Source organism: Aythya ferina (assembly GCF_964211825.1).
Source record: "Aythya ferina genome assembly, contig: HAP1_SCAFFOLD_150, whole genome shotgun sequence".
Classification (NCBI taxonomy): Eukaryota; Metazoa; Chordata; class Aves; order Anseriformes; family Anatidae; genus Aythya; species Aythya ferina.
The window spans coordinates 150,063-156,643 of record NW_028181376.1 but is presented as its reverse complement, the minus strand read 5'-3'; the positions used below and the strand labels follow the sequence as shown (position 1 = coordinate 156,643).

The following is a 6,581-nucleotide window of genomic DNA, read 5'->3' as shown; positions in this document are numbered from 1 at the left end:
TTGGGGGTTATTGTTAGGGTTAGTGGTTTAGGGTTAGACTTAGAGGGTTATGGTTAGGGATAGGTTAGGGGTAGGTTTAGAGGGTTAGGGTAAGGGTTAGGGGTTAGGGGTTGGGACTGTTGTTAGGCTTAGGGTAAGGGTTAGGGTGAGAGTATTAGGGTTAGGGTTCGGGTTCAGATTAGGGTAAGGGTAAGGGTTAGGGCAAAGGTAAGTGTTAGGGTAAGGCTAAGGGTAAGGCTTAGGGTGAGGATAAGGTTTAGGGAAAGGGTTAGGTTTAGGGTAAGGATTAGGGTAAGGGTAAGGATTAGGGTTAGGTTTAGGGTAAGAATAAGGGTAAGCTAATGGTTAGGATAAGGGTAAGGGTTAGGGTAAAGGTTTTCATTTGTTAAAGCTGAAACGCAGTATGCAATCTGGGACGTCACAGCCAGAGCTGCCTATGGCAAGGTGAGAGAGGAAAAGATGGAGCAGATGTTCTACTCCTAGTTTTTTCTTTATACGTAAATAAAAGTTTGAGCTAATTCCAGTTGGAAGAGTTCCAATTACTTGCTTGGTCATAATGTCTTTTAATATTGAAAGCTGCAGCAAAAGCATGGGGATTTTTGCTTCTAGAAGCACCCTAGTTCTCTTGTCTGCACTATGCATGCTTTTGAGCTAAAACTGATTAAAAAATAAAAAGAAAAATCAGACACGCACACAAAAAAAAAACAAAAAAAAAAAACAAAAAAAAAACCACCACAGCTGCTGCTGCTGCTCTCTTCCTACTTCCTTGTGCTTTGCCCCTACCCTTCCCAGGTGATTGGATTTGGGTGCTAGTCGGGGCCAAATGGTATGTGAGTCCCAGGCATCCCCTCAGAGAGCTCATTCTGCTTGGGCTGCTCTTTGGGGTGTTTGTTTTTCCTTCGGTCAGTTGCAGGCTTCTTCAGGTGGATGAGAGTTTATGGACTGATGCGTTTCCAAGTAGCGAGGGGTACGCACATCTTTTTGAGGTAACAGCTAGTAGGAGCTGTTAGAATAAACTAATGTAGTATTGATGCCTTTATTGCATGCAGTTCTTTATCAGGTGAGTAACTGTTGCGAGTAACTGAAGTCAATGTTACTTGGTGTGTTTGCTATGCAGTGCCTGGGCGGACTATTGCACGAGACACAGCTTTCTGACATCTGGCCCAGCAACTACTAAAGAAGGGGAGGGGAGAAGCTGAAGAACGACCAAAGGACAAAGCCTGGGAGGAAGACTACGAGCCTTCAGTACGAGCGGCCCCCAGCGGGACCACCGGAGACTGATAACGCCTGCACCAGTGGGAGGGTTTGGATTCTGGGAACTAATTAGAATAACCCTGCCTTTTGTAGAAGTAGTAATGAATATGTATTAGCCTAGCAGCATAAAAACCAGCCGCCTGATGTAACTTGTGTGCGTCTTGGTGGAGCAGAGACTCCTGGCGCACCCAGCGCTGCTTGCTTACCTCTATTCCTTTAATAAATCATAAACATTAATTGTAAGCCTATTTGGGACTCGGTCATTTATTACAAGTGGGACCTCCCGATGGGTGGAAGCTGTCGGGATAGCTCGGGATGCTGAGGCGTGGTGCTGCAAGGAGGTTGGTGGTCGGTGGCGCCCTGGGGCAGGCCGAATTGGGAGGGGGCGAGGCGGCGGGTGGTCGGTGGCTTCTGTGGAAAAGGCGCTTGTATGGGGGGGCTGCGCATTCAGAGGAACCTTGACAGGCTGCAGATAGGGGCAGGCAGGAACCTTTTGAAGTTCAGGAGAGGGAAATGCCAAGCCCTACCCCTAGGGAGAAACACCTCTGTTTACCAGCACTGGCTAGCTCGATACTGAATAAGCATTTCTTCATGGAAGGGGTGCTTTGCTATTAGAACAGGCTGCCCGGGGAAGTGGTAAGAGACCCGATCCTTAAAAGTATTGAAGAGACATGTGGACATAGCCCGGGAGTCCGGCCTCCGGCAGGGCGGGAGCTGGCTCTTCCGAGCCCCTGTGCTCCGGTCTTGTGCGACGCGTTTGCAAGCAGCACCGGGTGCCGGGTCCGACATCGGACGGTTCGGGGACGGCGATTCCGGGGCCGTCGGCTAGCGGGGGCCGGCTATGTCGTGTCCCGGGGATCCGACTTCAGGGGGCGTGGGGGCCGGCCGTGCAGTGAAGCGGGGGGCTGGCGTCCGCCGGCTTTCCAGAGAGCGGGCTTTCGGTCCCGTGCGGTTCGGTGGCCGGCCGTCCCGAAACCCTGGGCACCGGTCTTGTGCTAGACTCAGCGGGCTCCGGGGCCGAACTCGGCTTCTCGGGGCCGGCGGTCGCGGTGTCCAGGTGTCCCGCCTCGGGCGGCGCGGGGCCGGCTGTCCCTAGCAGCTGGGTTCCCAAGAGCTTCTGGGCTCCCAAGCGTCGCCCAAGACCGGACCCCAGAGAATCGGGACGGCCGGCCGCACCGCTGCGACTAGCACAAGCGTCTCCCGACAACGGAGCCCAGGAGCTTGCGAGGGTCAGATTCCGCGCCCCGGGATAGAGAAACGGGGAGCGCGGGTCGGCCGGCCGCAGCTTCGCACGGGACCGAACCCCCAGTCTCCGGCACGGCCAGACCCCGAGCCGGCAGACAGCAGCCTCCCGCTTCACGGCACAGTCGGCCCCCAACCCGCCCGAGTTCTGATCGCCGGGACACGGGACAGCCGGCCGCGCCGCCCGAGGCCGGACACCTGGAGCCCGGGACCGCCGTCCCTGACAAAGCCAAAGTCGGACCCGGACCCCGCTGCGGCTAGCACACGCGTCGCCCAGGACCGCAGCCTAGGACCTCGGGACGGTCGCATCCCGCGCCTCCGGCAGGAGCTACCCGGGAGGGCAGGACGGCCTGCCGCAGCTCCGCAAGAGACCGAACCTGCTGGATTCCGGGACGGCCAGAGCCCGAGCCGGTGGGCAGCAGCCTCCCGCTTCACGGCTCGGCAGGCACCCACGTCGCCCGACTTCGGACCCACGGGACAGCCGGCACCCGCGCCGCCGGAGGCCGGTCACACGGGCCTCGGCATCGCCGTCCCCGAACCGCACGAAGTCACACACGGTCTCCGGTGCGTCCAGCACATGCATCGCAAAGACCGGAGCCCAGATTATAGGATCAGCCAGCCCCGCGCCGCCCGAGGTCGGACCGGGAACCCGGTGCGCTTGGCACATGCGTCGCCCAAGAACGGCACCCAGGGCCGCGGGATGGTCGTGCGTCACGCAGCCCGAGTTCGGACCCCCGGAACACAGGACAGCCGGCACCCGTGCCTGGCTCTTAGGGACTTGGAAAGAGTCCTGATGCTGTGCCAGCACTATGCAGCAATAGGCACAACACTGGAGTGATTTCAGTGTTGTTCCAGCTACGAGTGCAGAGTACAGCACTGTGCGGGCTGCTGCAGTGAAACGGTGACTCCAGCTCAGACAGACGCAACACAACTTCCACTCCTTATTCCATAACATTTGTGTCACAATCAGGTACAGTTTAGTATATAGATGGTCTCATCACCATAGTTTTCTGTTCATTGAAGCATTTTTATGTCTGTACTTCTCTTTATTCTATAGGTCTTTTCCCAAAATGCTCATAAAAACTGTTGATGGTTTCACCATCATCTGTCAAAGTGGTCACTCAGGGCAGGCGAAGTTGGTTTTCTTGACACCAGCACCAGCTTAGCTCACATCACTGTTGCACTTGCCTGGTTCCTTGCAAAGTTGACCTGTCATTGGTTCTGCAGTGTCCTCCTACAACACATAACTTGGATGACAGACTAATTTTCTCCCAGTGTTAAATCTCCTTGAGGCACACACTTGATATCCCCATCTTTCTGCATCACCCTCCAGGTATACCCTGGACCTTGGACAAAGACAATCCCACGAGTGGGTTTGCCTTTTCCCATGGCAGGGGCAACCCACACCGCCTTCCCCATCCACTTCCCCACATGCACTACAGTGACTTTAGCTTCTCCCACAGTGTGTAGGGGTTTTGTTTCAGCAGGACCAGCACGGCTTTCAGACCCCCTGTTGTTAACTAACCAAGTGGCCTCTGGTAGGTTTATATCCTAATGTTTCCATGTCGCAGCACCCAATGCTCGCAGCATAGTTTTTAACAGTCCATTGTACTGTACGATGTAGTCAATCTGCCATAGCTCACCAGATCGAAATCCAAGCCATCTCCCCCTATTCCAGGGAGACTTTCCCCTCATGGCTCGTTTGATTGCAGCACAGGTCTCACACTGATGGGTAACCTGTGTGATGGCCTCAATGGTCAGTTCCTCTTTCGAGTCACTCAATATAGAGGACTCACAAGCTGACTATAGCCTGGCACATGCATTCTCCAAAATCCCACAAGACCTAGGAACGCTTCTGTTTCTTTTTTGCTGGTTGGCAGAGACAGAACTGTTATTTTGTTGATCACATCCGTCGGAATGTGGCGAAGTCCATCCTGCCATTTTACCACCAACAACTGGATTTCCTGTGCAGGTCCCTTGACCTTATTCTGTTCAATGGCAAATCCAGCTTTCAGGAGAATTGGAATTATTTTCTTCCCTTTCCCAAAAACTTCTTCTGCTGTGTTACCCCATACGATGATATCATCGATATACTGCAGGTGTTCAGGAGCGTTCCCCTGTTCCAGTGTCGTCTGGATCAGTCCATGGCCGATGGCAGGGCTGTGTTTCCACCCCTGGGGCAGTCGATTCCAAGTATACTGAATGCCCCTCCAACTGAAAGCAAATTGTGGCCTGCATGCTGCTGCTAGACGGATAGAGAAAAAATGCATTAGCAGTATCGATAGTAGCATTCCACTTGGCTGCCTTTGCCTCTAGTTCGTACTGGAGTTCTAGCATGTCTGGCACTGCTGCACTTAGTGGTGGTGTGACTTCATTCAGGCCCCGATAGTCCACTGTTAGCCTCCACTCGCCATTGGACTTTCGCACTGGCCATATAGGACTGTTAAAAAGTGAATGAGTCTTGCTGATCACTCCTTGGCTCTCCAGATGGTGAACTAACTCATGGAGAGGAATCAGGGAGTCTCGGTTGGTGCGCTATTGCCACCGGTGCACAGTTGTAGTCGCAATTGGCACTTGCTGTTCTTCAATCCTCAGCAATCCTACAGCAGAAGGGTCTTGTGAGAGACCAGGCAGGGTAGACAGCTGCTTAATCTTCTCTGTGCTCAAGGCAGCTATGCCAAAAGCCCACCCAAAAGGTACCCTGTTGGATCCTTGAGGTACCCTTTCCTGAGGTAGTCTATGCCGACGATGCACGGAGCCTCTGGGCCAGTCACGATGGGGTGCTTTTGCCACTCATTCCCCGTTAGACTCACTTCAGCTTCCAATATGGTTAGCTCTTGGGATCCCCCCGTCACTGCGGAGATAGAGATGGGTTCTGCCCCTTGGTTGCCTGACGGCATTAGGGTACACTGTGCGCCTGTGTCCACTAAAGCTTTCTATTTTTGCGGCTCCGGTGTGCCAGGCCATCGAATCCACACAGTCCAGTAAATCCGGTTGTTCCTCTCCTCTACCTGGCCAGAGGCAGGGCCCCACTAGTCCTGGTCGGAGTATCTACCAATTATTTCTTCCAAACGTGAAGGAGAAGTCTCTTCATCAGGGTCAGGAGTATTACTATTCCTTCTACTCCCTCTGGGGGACTGTTCAACAGAAACTGGGGCAGCAATCCTCCTAGGGGCCCTCTTTGTTGCTGCTGTATCTTTCCGTAGCTCACGTAGCCGAGCAGCTAGGGCCGAGGTCGGTTCACCGTCCCGCTTCCTCATATCTTCCCCGTGGTCACGTAAATAAAACCACAAGGTACCTCGCGGTGTGTGTCCCGGATTCTCCCTTGTTTGAGCCGGGGACTGCTGGTGCTTGAAGGCGGAAAGATTTTTCCGTCTAGGTGAGGACGAAGCTATGTGTTCATCTAACCGTCTCTCCACAGCTGAAATGCAGCCCCGTACTGGGGCAGAGAGATTTTCTTCATATTTATGAAGTTGATTGGACACGTTGTCCACAGTTGGCCCCATCCCCTCGTCCCAACCCATGACTGCCAGTGTGCTGGCATATGTTGGGGGTGCAGCCCGTACAAACTTCCGCCACATGGACGCTGTGCATTGGACTTCATCGGGGTCTTTAGGTGCCTGGGCGTTGTTTAAATCACTATAAAGCATCTCCAGCACAGCTAATTCCCGCAGCTGCTGGAATCTTATCCATATCCACAGTGGTCCCTTATCCATAGTGGTCCATTTGTTTACTTGGGAGACAATACCCTCTTTGTGGGGATACCTTTCTTTCACAGCTGTTAGGATTCGCCTCCAGAGGCTGATAACTTGTGCCTCTCTTCCAATTACTCTGTCAATGAGCCTTTCTCTAGAAAGGGATCCCAGCTGCTTGGCTTCGTTGCCTTCTAGCTGTTGGGTATTGGCCCCACTATCCCAGCGTCGAAGCAGCCAAGTGAGGATGTGCTCACCTGGACGGCGACTGAAGGCTTTTCGTATTTCTCGCAGCTCACTCAAGGATAGATACCGAGTAGTTTCTGATTCATCTATGATTTCAGTCTCTTCTTCGTGATGTTGCCGTGATAACGCTGCTTTAGAGCCGCTTGC

General features: G+C 53.6%; 1 long non-coding RNA gene across 1 annotated transcript; it reads left to right on the top strand.

Annotated features, from left to right (window-relative positions):
• The first annotated feature begins 831 nt into the window (after positions 1-831).
• Positions 832-1,502, top strand: LOC311428817. Its single transcript, XR_014687905.1, has 2 exons — positions 832-986; positions 1,118-1,502. It is a non-coding gene; the product is annotated as an uncharacterized lncRNA (long non-coding RNA).
• The last annotated feature ends 5,079 nt before the right edge of the window (positions 1,503-6,581 follow it).